At 44.9% G+C, this 14,902-nt stretch overlaps 1 protein-coding gene across 11 annotated transcripts in view; it reads left to right on the plus strand.

The window, feature by feature from the left end:
• Positions 1–14,902, plus strand: part of LOC123349171 (c-Maf inducing protein) — a 198,746-nt gene that overhangs the window by 131,950 nt on the left and 51,894 nt on the right. The window lies entirely within an intron of this gene.

The raw sequence follows: 14,902 nt of genomic DNA on the forward strand, positions 1-14,902 counted from the left end.
TAGGTTTTGCATTCACTATTTTCCTTGTAACCTTAATAATTGTAACTATGAAGTGCCCTTTCCCCCTGCTTGTACACTCTGTGAGCCATGCATGGATGGTGCTGTGGAAGTGCAAATGCCAAGAAGGGCCACAACAAAAAATTAAGTGACTTGACCTCGTCTTGACCCAGGTGTTCAGCTACATCATTTCTTCATCCCTGGTGGTTAGGCTCAACGTATTCAAATGAAGAAAAGTCCCTTCCAGTTGAGGTTTAGGTGATGACTTCTTTTTTTTCCTGTCTTTCTTCACGCTCTATTGCAGCCATGTCCTCTGTCTAAAGAGAAGGGTCTTTTCCCTCCAGAATCCCTAAACCCTGAAAAGGCCACAAACTGAGCAGCTTGTGATAACCTAGCACTATCAGCCTGTGGTAGCCTCCATGCAGTATATATCAAACACATTTTCAGGTGGTACAGTAACCGAGCCCACTTGTTTCTGTGCCACAGAATCTAGTAGATGTATAGAAATTTACAATAAGGCAGACAGCCTAATCTTGAGATATTCTAGGCCAACCGGGTACTTGTTTATTTACTCATGTGAAACTGGGCCAAGGGTACCTTTTAAAGTTGCCTATTCATTGTAAGTAGCATCAGTCTGCTTATCAATCTGTTTCATGCTTTTAAATGATTTGGAATTACTTGCAACCTTGAGTGGTGTTAATTCAAGAATCTTGGGTAATTTTTCATGTTCATTGGAAATGAGGTTGATTAATTATGGGATTATTAAACAAATTGGCTCTCAAATTACACCATAATAATAAGTCAAAAACAGATCATTCCCAACCACCAAAATGTGACTTTTTAAAGGACTGTGGATGAATTCTGTTACATGTCCAAATTGACCATGAAGACATTTACTTGAGAATGAATGGGGTTGTGTGTATAAACCCCACGGTGTGAAACAATAACTTTCCTGTATGTTTTTTGGAGCTGAGAGATCAGCAAAGGACTTTTCTTTGGAAACGTTCCAGTGCAGTCCGACAGGTTGACTTCTTACTTGGTCGCTTATCGAGATTCCATTCTGCCCACAACAAGTGCATGTGAAAATAAATGGAAGTCCTTCCCATAGAATTGCTTTGGTGTACGCATTTTTGGATAGCATGGATTGTGAAAAATAGTTACCCAGGAAAATGTAGATTACGCCTGTGTTTTGTACAGTTACCGACTTCTTTTACCAGCTACTTATAGACGAATTGTACAGGGCAGTACAAATGGGTGATTAGGAGTAAGGGAATAAAACAGAGAAAGGAAAATTTAGGGATAAATCACTTTTAAATTTTATGCTTAGGTTTACCTATGTGGATATACTAATGCCTACCTTACAGCTATAGTGTGAGGCATATTTAATCCTTCTAGATCCTGAGCTGGAAAGTGCTATGTAAATGTAAACTATTAATGTTTTCTCTCCCATTAATAAATTGTACACACTGACAATCTTTTGAGGATGTTAAAGAAATTAGCGGGAGGAACAAATGAAATAAATGCATCTTTGCAATATTTTGAGTCTGCTTGGCTGTGTTATATGATGACCATGATTCGCAGGTCAGCATCAGATTTCATGCAGTGATACCTCAGTGTTCTACAGCTAACGGGCCAGAGTCTGCCAATCTTACTCATGTTTAGTAATCTTACTGTTTGAATGATCCCATTGAATTCTAGTGCTTTGCTGGATTGAGGCCAGGGTGTTCAGCACCTTGCAGGATCAAGCCCATTCTTCGAATGGATCCAAGTTCTCAGCAGCAAGATCCAAATGTTAAGGAGTTATTAACCCTCTCCCAGCTCATGACCATGCAGAATATTCTATCTGTTGTCCATGTCCATTTAGCTGACAAATAACATTGTGTGCAAAGGATGTGCTAAGCCAAGGCACTTCTGCTTTTGCCACTTAACTGTGCCTCATCTTCCTTTTACCAATATTTCAGTGTATGACTGATGCAAAATTAGCCTCGAAGGCAAGATTATTGTACTGCTTATGCAGCCCTGCAGTAGAATATGGGGGCATCATGGGTCACAGCATGAAGGTTCCATGTGCTGCGACTTCTCCTCCTGCATTGATGGCCAAGGAGTGAGCAGGAGGGGCAAAGACTAGGTGGATTCTCCCACCCCACCCAGTGTGCCTGCCAGAAGAGCTGAGGCTGGTGGTGTGGGCCAGCAGATTACCTCCTCCGAGGGTAGAATTAATCAGATGCTCACTATGTCTCTGGTCCACTCTTGGTGCAGCTCAGCTGCACCCTGCCCCATTCACCGGGCAGAAGGTAAAGGTACAGTCTGTTCCTGAAGATTTAAACAGCAAAGAAAAACTGTAGCCGCTCATACATCTTTCAGCAATATGGAGACAACTTTGCTCTGTAGGAGCTGATCTTAAGGATGAGCTTCGTGCTTGCAAGCAAGCCTCTCATTCTGGGAAACTTTTGAGTAATTTAACCTCATTGGACATTTGCTGTATAGAAGGATGTATTTTTGCTCCTCTGCTGCTTTTTTTTAAAGTTCTTTTTAATAGAATAAAACATTATCTTGATTTGAAAGGCCTTCCCTTTGCCAGGAATAGGAAGCAATTCTTTTCCACGGAACAATGGCAGAGCTTAAATCATGGCCCATATACTTTGTGCTAACATATTCCTGTTTGCTGGAATATAGTTGTTGTTTTTAATGTTTTGGTTGCTTAACTTTTCAGAGGAAAAACACCCACTAACATTATGCTGTTTACCTTGGAACGTATTCAGCAGTTCAAGTGAACTCACAATAGAAGCAAGGGCAAAGGCAGGATATCAATGAGTGGCCTCCTCCCAGGTGCCCCCTGGGGGTCACAAGGTGACCCTGCAGGTGGGCCCCCCCGCGCCTCAATTTCCCCTCTTGGACTCCTCAATAAACTTCACCCATAGGTTATTTGTGACCAGAAATACACCTCCTTGGGGTCTGGGTTTAACAACACAAAATAAACTCAAAATAAAATTCCAAACCCCATTTAAAACTCCGGCAAAATACTCACACAAACAAAAAATTTCTATTTTTACTCCCTGGCTTACCTGCCTGGGGCCTTTCTTGCTTTGGCAGGCCCCTCCCAGGCCCTACCTGGCTGGAGTCTTTTCCGTCTTGCACCTGGGGAGCCTGCCTTCCCTTGTCTTTAGCTTTCTTTAGCCTTCTGGCTTCCAGGCTCAAACCCTTCCCCGTAGCCAAAGGTCGGTTGCTTGCTTGCTGCAGCTCTTCTGCAGTCTTTACCTCAGCTTCCTCTGGTTGTTTCTCCCTGAACATCTCTCCCTCGCTCGCTCGCTTCCCCCCCTCCCCCCAATCCCCGCAGCTTCCTGCTGCTGTTATAGGGGAATCATCTAAGGCCTGCTCAGGTGTGCCTACTTTGTAACTAGGGTTGGTTGGTCCCCAGGCCTCTAGCCCAAAAAGGGGCAAGCCACCCTTTTATAGAGGATTAAGTTGAACATCTCAGAGAACAGCTACAGAATCTGCCCCTGCTGCTGCTGATGCAAATTTGTCAGCTCACTTCTGCTACCACCTGTGACTCTGACTCAGCTGTCAACTTACATTTCGTGTGGAAAGTTGCTTGGTATGGTGACTAAGCAGATCCAGAGGGAACCCGCAAAGAAATGGGAAGCCTGATGATTCAGAATGGTGGTGTTCACCACAGGCCGGTTGGTAGGGTAATACCTGCATCTGTTTTACAATAGGTTGGTTGCCCTGCTGGTTGATACTTTATTACGGTACCTTGATGCCAGCACACTCTCTCATCGGTAATATAGCTCTAAACATTTCTGCAAGTCTGGAGAACCCAGATGCAAATGTCTAATGTAGTTCTCCACTGGGAAGCCTTACCATCATTATATGTTCTTTTGTATTGTGGTAGTACCTGGGGTTCAGTCTCAGCTGAACTCAGGACTCCATTGTATTAGGCACTGTACATACCTTTCCTTCCCTGAAGAGCTTACCGTCTAAATAGACATCACTGAAAGGAAGTATAGTGTCCCTGTTTTACAGTTGGGGAACAGAGAAGCTAAGTGACTTGCCCTAAATTCCACAGGAAGTCTGTGTCAGAGATAGGAACTGAATCCGGTCTCCTAAGTTCCCAGTCCAGTGCCTTAACTTCATGCCCAGCTTTGGTCTCATGACAGTCAGTGTTAAAATCTGTGGAAGCCCCTTTTACTGCAGGAGGGAATAAATATTCTGTATCATCTGACTGGCTGCTTTTATTCCCCTTTCCCCTCATGCTAAACCTGAATGTGTTTCACTGAGGTAGGCAGGGTGGACAGAGGGCATGAGAGTTCAGCTGTGTTCATCATATTGGCTGAGGAAAATAAAGAAAGGTTTCATATAGGGGCAAATATAAATAACAAGATATGGACCTTTGGCGTTTTCCTTATACGTTATCTGTCTCTTACTCTGTATTTCTTGCATATAACAAGCTCTTCAGAGCAAGGACCAGGTGTGTGTGTGTGTGTGTGTGTGTACACAGCAGGTAGCACTTTGGGACCCCAGTTCTGATAGAGGGCTTTGGTCACTATCACAATACTCATTTTTAATGTTGTTAATAATGAAATGCTTGACTGAGGAATACAAAATTGCACTGAATCAAGATAGATCTTTCCAGTGGGAAACTGGTTTTCCAGAGGACAGGATGGAGATTTACACAGGAGGGGAAAAGATACACATCAAAAGGATTTAAGGGGTTTGGTTGCATTTTAATTGTTCTCCTGGGATGTAGCCATTAATGTTCTTTAAACTGGCATTAAGAATGCTGGTTGCAGACCTGATAGGATTGTGGTTAGTCTCCTGAGCTGCCATTGCAAAAAGCACCATACTGGGTCTTCTGTGGTAGAGTGGGAAGCATGACTTGGGCTGTGCATTGCCCCCTTGTGCCTCTGTGAGCTGGAAGCACCAGACATGTAGCTCATCCACTCATGCTAGCATGTGGCCATTAATTTCCACAAATCATGCTGTTTACTTTTTACAGTTCTCTCTGTCTGGACAGTGAAAATAGACTGGTCAGTTTCACTTTTGTTTATATTCCTTTCCAAATTCATTGTTCGGTTTTCATGCACTGGGAACTGGCACAATGCTGCAGTTTTTGGGATACAACATTTAAAATAAACTTTTTCCCCCGGAACTCAAGTACAGACTTGGAACTCTTGGTCTCCATTGTGAGAATTTTTGTTTTTAACAAAACCTATATTTTGGGTCAAATATCAGCTGCCAATGGCCCACTGATTCCTGAGTATTTCTCTTGTCCCTTTGGGTCCAATTGCTACATCTTTACTCACTATGGATAGTACTTTATTCCACATTTCAATGGAACCACTCATAATGTAAGGTACTACTCACTGTGAATTGCTAGGGACCAGATTCTGATACCCCTGTTCATGATGAATAGCACTTTACTCCACTAGTGGCCCCACTGAAATATGCCCAAAGAGTAAAGGTATTGGAATCTGGCCCTAGCAATGGAAGTTCAGTATTTTTATATTGCAAACAGCGAAGGTTAAGTTGAGAAACACTGTTCTGAAAAGTGTGGTGTAGCCTTGTGTGAAACACCTTACGGCATTGTCACTATGGCAATGGTTAAAAATAGCGCTGTTGCAGGAGTGAGGTTTATATAGAATTTAAATGATAGCATCAAAGGATTTCACAGGCTTAAATCTGGGTAAAAAGTGTCTCGAAACCACAAGATCAGAAAACTTACCAGAGGTGATGGCTAAAAAGCTCCATCACTGAAACTGGTATGGGGACATCGGTTAATCTCCTGGCAAATGATCTGAGAGAGGAAGCTCTGGCATCATGTGATGATGCATTAAAAAACCATGTGACGCACTTCGTATCAAACCTATTCAAAGAGCTCCTTGTTCCTTGGAATCCTTCCTGGATTTCAGCCATTCTCTTGGGTGGGTTTTCCAGTCTTCACTGCAGCAGACATCACATTTCAGTATGAAGATAGAACAAATGTGTCATGACCATTTCCTTGTTTTCCTTGTAGGAATATCTTAGGCATCTGATAAAACGGAGAATTTGACACTTCTTTTCTTTAGCGAGTTTTCAGTAACTAACAGACATAAAGGTAGAGGAGGAAAGAGGAGATGGCCTCCTCCGTGTCTCTGTGAGCACATGAATAGTTTATTGTGGGAAAGCTAAATTGAGCAAGTTAGTTTTGCCTTTAGTTCTGGAAGTGAGGAGGCCTTGTGGTCATTCTTATGTCTTACGGGAGTGAGTTCCACACTCTGGGTCCAGCCCTTAGGAAATTTTGTTTCCTGCCCCTTCCAGTGAAATATACAGGTATCTATTATGGGGGATCACGGAGGGAGAGGTGACTTCTTAGTTACCTGGAGCCAATCCCATGTAGGGCTTTGAATATCTAGGATCTCGAAGTGGACTCTGAATTTAGTAAGCAACCAATAGAGAGTGAGGCATGAAGGTGATTTGTTCGTGGAGATGAGTGTGTTAAGCAGATGGGCTGCTGCATTTTACACCAGTAAGAGCCTTTTGGTGTATGTGGCTTTGTTCCCAGCAGAACGGAGACTAAATCTCAGTAGCCTTGGACTCCGGATGCCTTTCTCTCAGGATGAGGCAACACTGCCTCTCCAGCTCCAAACGCTCTTGCTGCCGGAACTTAACATTCATGTTTATGTTTTGTTTTAAATGGAAATGCCATCTCTTTGCTGCCCCCTCTGCCTGCGTGAGGCTCTGTGATAGCATTCCCCTGTTCTCCTTCCACTGTGATTGATGTTGCCACCAAGTCTATGAATTGAAGGGTCACCTGCTGGGGAAAAAATGTTACTTAGAAAACATTCTACTTGCATAGCATATGTTTTTTGTATATGTAGAACCCCACCTCCAATTTTCTGTTGTTCGGGGCATTTTCATGAGCACAGGAGATTTTTAGAGTTTCTCTGTTCCTGCAACTCATTGTGCTCCACCTAACCCAAAATCCAGCCATCCAGTACTGCCAGTTCCTTGGAGACTCCTGGCCTTGACCTTCTGTTTCTGACTTTGCGATCGTTTGCTGAGAGTGACTGGGGTGTCAGAAGCAGAGAACGTTGCTCTCAGATTGAGAACAAACTGCAAGGTGAGGATGAGCTCTTTAAGAAACCAAGTGAAAAACAAAAAAAAACAGCTGGCAGGTTAGCAGAATTGTTTCTAAAAGGAGATTCCTGTAGTGTTTTCCATGAGGCCTCGCAGCTTTTTAAGAACTGGCACAAAGGGAGTGATTTATGCACTTGGAGCAAAATCGCTTCCACAGTCAATGCACCTGGGTGAGATCACTGTGGATGACACTGTCCCCACTGGAGCAGAAGTCTCACAGAGGCTATGTCTTCACTGCCCCAAAAAGTGTGTTTTTACAGCAAGGTAGCTTATGTGCGTTAGTGATTTTGCTTTGAAATCCTAGTGGAAACAAAGCACAGGTAGTTATTACCGTATGTCTGTCCTAATTTAAGCCAATTCAAGGCAAGTTTGCAGTCGTGTATATATACAATGACCAAACAAAGTACAGCTGAACCCCCACCTAAATAAACACAGAGGCTTTTATTATGCTCTTAGGGCTCTACCTTGATCCTCTGTTTGTAGCCTGGCAACTGTATGTTCTCCATTGCTCTTTTGGAATAGCGGAGCGATGGACAGCTGGGGTGCGCTGCTGCTTCGCTCAGACTCCTGCTGGACAATTGCTCTTGCACAGTTCTCCTGTACGCACTTGATGACTAATTCTAAGCTGTTCTGCCTTCCAGGTCACAATGACCCTATGTCTCGGCAGGTTTGCAAAGTACTCTCTCAGTTCCTCTTTTATAACTGTAATAAAATGCAACCTCCCCTTGGGTTCCTAAACTAGACCGTGTCTCAAGAGAGCTAGATTCTCTAGCATGGAGGAGGTCTCTTTTGGGAAAGCATTGGCGATCTCCTCCAGGGAGATTCTGTGAGGTGTAATTGTCACTTGTCCTTCTCACATGAGCCACTGGATGCGAGAACCCGTGATTTAATCTTGGACTGTACTTTTTCACAAAGCTCGCTGCTCCTCAGTCAAACTCATCTTCCTGATGAGGCTTTTTCAAGAATTGTACTGAACAGAATTAAGATGTTTCCCAAGATAATGCGTTTCCCTAAACCCCTTTCTCTTTTTTACAGAGGGTTAGAAAGTTTCCTTGTCTGCTTTGATTGAAATCCCCCCCTTACCTCTGGGGACAGGTGAAATCTCTCTTGCTAGTCTCCAGACCAGCTGCCTTTCCAGCTCTGTAGTAGGGAAAGATTCCTTCCCTCATTGCTCTCTGAATGACTCTTGAGACGGACAGGCCAATAAGGATATGTCTACCCTGCAATTAAACACCCACAGCTGGCCCTGGTCAGCTGACAGGGGCTTGTGGGGCTCCTTGCGGTATAGATGTTTGCGTATCATCGAGCCATATCAGCCTAGCAAAGTTGCTCCTGTGTTGTTAGGGATTCAACGCTAGTCATATAGCACTGGTCTAGAACTTCGATGTTTGGGATTTTGTCTGAAAACTTGATGATACAGAGGAGACACAGCACATGTGAAAATGCTCTAGTTGGTTCAAGTGCCTGCTGTAGAGTGTCCATGTTTCGCAGCCATCGAGAAGAGCTTAACGTGATTGCACAATAGACACTAATCTTGGTGTGATGTTGAATGCCTCTGACGTTCCACAGACAGCGACAATGGCGACCATAAGCAGAACTGTCTTTAGAAATATGCTGTGTGATTTCATCATTAATTGTGGCCTTATTAGATAGCATCATTTTTCTACTGCATTAAGCAGTGTGTCATCAGTGGTGATTTCAGGGGCAGAATACATTTTCCCCGGAGCAGGCTGGTAGAGCAGTTCAGTAAACAGCCCTTCTTGTATAGCCATCTCCAGGAACAATCTTCTTAAAAAAAAAAAAAAAAAAAAGAAAACCTTGCGCCACAGGACTTTTTTACGTGGGGTTTTATTGTCTCATGTCACATGAAGCTCAAATATCTTAGAATAAATAACTCTGTCCAACCTGCTTGCCTGGATCGAAAATGTCTGAGTGTTTGCAGTGTTGTGTGATACCCATGTCTGGTAGCATTCGTTGGCATCATGGTCTTGGCACGTTTGTTGTAGCCTGCCACAGTCCTATCTCCTGATAAAATCAGTCATGTAAATCTGTCTCAGAAGTTCGACAGCCAGAATTTGTCTTAGGTAGGGCCTGATCCTGCAAGTTGCTGAGCACTCTCTCCTACTAAAGTTCATGGGAGTTGAAAGGTGCTTGGTACCTTGCAGGAGCAGCAGCCGTAGGGCCCAATACTGCACCACTGATATCAGTGGGAGTCTTGCAGTTGGTTTCACTGGCTGCAGGACCAGATCCTTCCTAGCCCAGGTAACCACACAGGTCCAGGGGGACAAGAATAATTTAAATTTTCCTCCTCTTCTTCTTTTCATATTTTTCTCATCATCATGTGTCTTGAATTCACCACAATAAAATTGCTGTGTCCAGTGTAAAATCAGCGTGCAGCATGCCCGCTTGAAGGATTGCAGCAGTTACCTTTTAACATCCACCAAACTGAATGGAAAGAAATGTGCTGCACGTTGCCATATTTATTATCTGTTATCTCTCCTGTAATAATTTCCAGACACTCAGCTTGTTTGTCATTTAAATGTCCTTCGTTTTTGAAGAGTAGCATTTTTAAAAACTAAAATAAGAAAGAGAATCCACCGACAGCAAAAGCTGTTTAAATCTATTCGACCCCAAGTGGCCAGCGTGTCATTATTATTCACTGCAGCATATTTTCAGGTGCTTTGTACAGTTCTGTTTTGAAATGAGAATACTAGATTACACTTAAGCGACCCTTGCAAAGGTATGCATCAAGAACAAAGGAATTGCTGAGGGTGACTTACTTAAACCAGCTTAGCTTTAAAAGTAAGACTGACATTGACTCTGAGGATGCATTCTTTGTGCACCTCAAAATTCCCAGGGTCACAACAGGAGTTTTAGGTGCAAAATGAATGCAGAATTAGGCCATTGAAATATTGGTTTATCTTGCTATGTCAAGCAGCATTTATATAACGGAGAAAAAATTGCAGTAGATTCAGTGAAATCTCAGGTTTTATGCTGATCTTGTGCAGTGAGCTGAGGGGTAAAAAACGGAGTTAAGCAATGGAATCATTTCAGAGGTGAATACTGCTCTGAAATCCGATACTTCTCTTTGTGAGAAAGGAAACGGCAATACAGTGCTCTGCAGTAAGGAATAGACTGCTTTTCCGAAGTTCCTTTAAGATGCTTGTGGGTATCACATCAGTATACAGTATCTGAGCTCTCCCTAAGGCCTCTGCAACAGCAGCCGCTTTCTGACACAAACACGTTCCTTGAGCCGTGCACATCTCTCCTGCTGACGACATTGATGATGCAGGTGCACATGAGAGAGAAGTCAATTTCAAAGCCATTTATGGTGGTGCAGAGCTAGAAACACAGCAAAAAAAAATACATTTGCCAAGGAGGGGGAAACAAAATAGGTAAGTATATGCATTTCTATTTCCAAGCTTCTGCAGGAGGTGAGACAGCATGGGAGCCAGGAGAGAGTTTGGGGGAGGGGCTGCTGCACATTATGGAAACTAAAAGGTAAAAGGAAAAAAAGGGGGTGACAAGTGTGTCCCTTAAGTCTGGCTTGTATATCTGGGAAATGTAACTGCTTTGCATGCTGCTGGCTGCCACCTGATCTGCCAGTGTTCCCTTAGACGAGGAAATAGCGCTGACATGGATTCTCCTTAGGAGGCTCTCGTTATCGGTTAGCGAAATATGCAGTACTAGAGAGTGCTTAGTGCTAATTTAGGGAGCTTTCTCAGGTGGTGAGGGGTCTCATTCCTTTCCCAGCTGAATCTTGAGCCTCCTGAAATGATTGGCATCTGTTTTGCAGTCTTGCCGTTGGCACAGCATCCTGTTTCCCAGGCGACGACTGGATTCCACCTCATAGTGTGGAATCTGAAATGTGCAAAGCCAGAGCCAGTGGGTTTCTCTGCAGCAGGGATGCTATCTGGCTATCCTCCCCAAGCAGTCTCCTACTTGGAAAAACTGGTCAAAGTGCCGTAATGATCAGGCCATATTGTCCCTTTTTTTCTAGTGCGTAAGTCCCTCATTCCCACATCAGGCTGGTAACTGGTGGATATCGCTGACCAGACTCCACAGACACAGCCAGCGGCTGTATGATATGATGAAGCGGCATTAGAAAGCTGGATACCAGTGACACTCTTCGACTTGGTGTCAGCTGTGTCCTGTATCCCCGTCAGTAATGCCTGGTCTCTCTATGGATCGGGCTGTTTGTATTGTGAATTCCCTTCCTGGGGAGCAGTAAGACTGTACTGGCAGCCGGAGTTAATGCTCCTCTCTGGTTACAGTCTCCGTGTTTTATGTCTCACATTCACTTCCTGACCTGTGCTATAACTCCATCATAACTCACTGCCTCTTATGTGGCATTGCTTGAAGACTGTCATTCCCATTCATTGCCTTTAACCTGCTGACCCTCTCGATGTGAGTGTAATTTATAATTTACATACCTAGCTGATGGTCTGATCTCTCTTTTAGCTACAGTACATAACTGTCCATGTGTGACTGGCTCAGAGCTTAGAACATGGGCACTGCGTGGCAGTAACAGAGCATCTCCCTAATGGTGGGAAGCCCATCATGGAAACACAGGATGTGCCAGACTGAATCAGACCAGTGACCCATCTAGTCCAGTATCCTGTGAGGACCCTAGTGCGACACCAGATGCTTCACAGGAAGGTTCAAGTACCCTGCAGTAGGCAATAATGGGATCTGCCCCAGGAGGAGATTGCAGGGCCAGAAAGTGGTTGAAACCTCCCCTCTACTGGGGTGAGTAAGACCTTGTCTCCACTTGCAGTGGCATGCGGGGTGTACGTAGCTACACACCTCAGTGCAAGGCAGACTGCGTCCATGCTCACTACGAGGTGTAACTAAATGTGGGAGTGAAAGGTTCAGGCAGGCTGGAGGCAGCAGGGAAAGGCTGAGGCAGAGAGACACTACACTGCTATAAAGAGCTGGGCAGTGGTGGGTGTGTAGAGAGCTGTGGAGGGTTCAGGCTCGTAGGGCGCTCTGCTCACCTGCACCATGCCTCACAATCTACATGGTGATTTCTACCCATGCTAGCCGGGCGTGCAATTTCGCTGCTAGTGTTGATGTACTCTGGGAGGCCAGTGCAGCCCGTAAAGCAGATGGTGCTGGGAGATGGTCTGATTCTGTGCATCGAGCAACCTCTGTGGGGTGGTTTTCCACAGAGGTCTGGCCATAAGTTTGAAGTTGCCCTCGTCTCCTGAAAACCCCAAGGGAGGGTTGTTGCAGCAGCAACCTCACCCGACTACCTCTGTTGCAAGGTGTCATAGGACTGGTGAATCTGGCCCTCTGTCTTGCATTTAAAAAATATGGGGAAACTTGGTCAATGTCACTTTTTCTTATGGGAAAGACTACATGGAATTTACAACCCAAGGGTCCAGCTGTTCCTGTGCGAATGGTTATTGCAGCCCTGGGGTTCTCTGTTTCTGCTAGAAACATTCCGCAGTAGCAGTGAAATTCTGCATAGCCAAAGCAACATTAAAAAACAAAGCCTTGTTTGGCACCGTAATATGAAAAATACGGGACAGCAGTTGCTGTGAGCAGAATGGAAACTGACGTTTTGCCAACCTGAAGTGTAAAGCTGGTGCTGGAACTGAGGCCTGAAGAATGGGGGCATTTGCCAAAAGGAAATGGAAGCGGAGATGGAGGGTTTCGGGGAATGCATCAAGGTCAGCCTTGCCAAAAAACATCTCCCCTGTGGACAGGTCTGATTACGATAGTAACCGCATTAATCCATGCAAAGTGCAGCTAGAGCCACAATTGGCCTTCTGTGTTAGATTGTTACTGAATAGCATCTCGAATGCACAGACCGAGGAGGTCTGGCTCAGGAACTGCCAGCTATGTTTCTGTTCCATCACGATAGGGGAGCCGCATATGAGGCTACGAGGGATTTACTGGCCAGAGGGCTTTCCCATACGTGGAGGGGAGAAGGTACAGTACATATCCCCCACATTGGAGTTTTCAAATGCAGCACTCTAAAAATACCCTTCAGTATTGGACAGAGTGGAATCAAATCAGTGCAAGTTAAAATAGGGAATGTCAGAGGCCAGTGGTAGAAAATATGAGTTCAAATCCCAGCAAGGTAGCAGTTTACTTCAGCTTTCCAAGGTCTATAATATTGAGTCCCAAATGGTTTCGAATGTAAGGGCTTTTCATACAAAACCATAGTACAGTCCATAAAAAAACAAAATTCTGCTTGTCCTTTATGGATCTTTAAAGTCCCCATAGGGCTCTTTTTCTTGGCCTCTGTCTCTTTGTATTAAATTCCCCTTGTTTCCCATGCTTGCGTACAGGTTGGTTGCCATCTTCTCAGCAGAGGTGGCTGCAGGCTGGTGGCCTTTGTGGCTGTAATTTGTAAAGCACTTTGGGATCCACGGGGAGAAGGACGCTGTCTGTTTGTAAAATACCAATGTTTGCACAGAGAGCACGTGAGTGGTGATGTGATTCTCTGGCTTTGTGAGAGGAGAGATGAGATCCCAAGGGGGGAAACAGGGAAGCAACCGGGGGCCGCTGCGAGGACAGAGCAGAAGTATGAGGTTAGCGTTCTGCGTGTATTCTTATGGTGCACAGATGGGAGACAGTGGTTCAAGTGGTCACAGCCTACACAAATGGCACTAGAGAGGAACTGGCCCCCCTGATGTTTTGCTGTTGTACAGGCGAGCTAGTCACTTTCTATGTGTGTTTCCCATGGGTGGTTTTTGGCCATTGCTCCTTCGTTCCCAGAGCAGCCATGCTTCATCTGAGAGGACAGGACACACCCTTGGCTGAGTAGCTGAAGCCACTGCTGTGTGAAGGAGAAGGGTGGTCGCTCTGTGAGTAGCGAAGTTGTTACTAAGCTTCCCTCAGCGTAACCCTGCCGTGATGCACTTGGACTCAGCTGCCATCCATGGGCACATGGATTAATGAGCGTGCTACCAGTGTGCCAGCGCTCCTTTCCCGTCTCCTTTTCTCGTCTGTAACGGCCTGAACAGCAGTGGAAACCATCTTTGCTCTTTCATTTTTCCAGCACAGGCTCTCAAAGAAAGATGAGCCCTGACGTCAATGGGGAGCGTCTGTTTCATAGTCCAGCTTGTTTATTAGCCACGGCTGAACTCTTTCACCTAATGCTGAACCTGCCTAAACTTCATGGCTCTGGAAGTTCAGCACAAGTTCAGCTGTCCTCGGGTTCTTGTTCTGTTTGATTTGGTATAGGTGCTTATGCCCCACTCATCACCGTAGTATTCAAGCATAGAGTATTAAGCAACATGACTAACATGTCGTGTGTGTTGTTGCAGCCATTCCCCAGGGGGAGAAGTGTGTGCGGTGGAGTGTTCTGCTTTGGAAGTTTGGGGTTTTTTGTAATAAATATGTGCTTAACAGAGACTGGGGGAGGGGAAGAGAGAGAGAGCCAGAGGGAGAGTGGGGTATAGTGGAAAACAAATCCAGATAGACTGGGTAGAAAAGGGGGAAGAATGAGGGGAGAGATTCTGAAGGGAAAATGCAGCTGATGCTGTATATATCCCACCTACCTTTGCCATCCTAGCTCAGACGTGTGAGGCTTCTCTTGTACTTAATACAGAGCCCTGTGTTCTGTTCCCAGCTCTGCCACTGACTCACTGTGACACCTTGGCTAAGTCACTCCACCTCTCTGCCTTCGTTTTTTCACCCTTCCCTTTGTCTGTTAAGGCCGTAGACTGTTCAGGGCAGGGACTATCTTTCAGTGTGTATGTGTTCGTACAGTGCCTGGCACAACAGGGCCCTAATGTAATGTAAATAATCAGGACTCGCTTTTTTTTAATCAAGT

This window comes from Mauremys mutica, chromosome 14 (assembly GCF_020497125.1).
Source record: "Mauremys mutica isolate MM-2020 ecotype Southern chromosome 14, ASM2049712v1, whole genome shotgun sequence".
In the NCBI taxonomy this organism is placed as follows: domain Eukaryota; kingdom Metazoa; phylum Chordata; order Testudines; family Geoemydidae; genus Mauremys; species Mauremys mutica.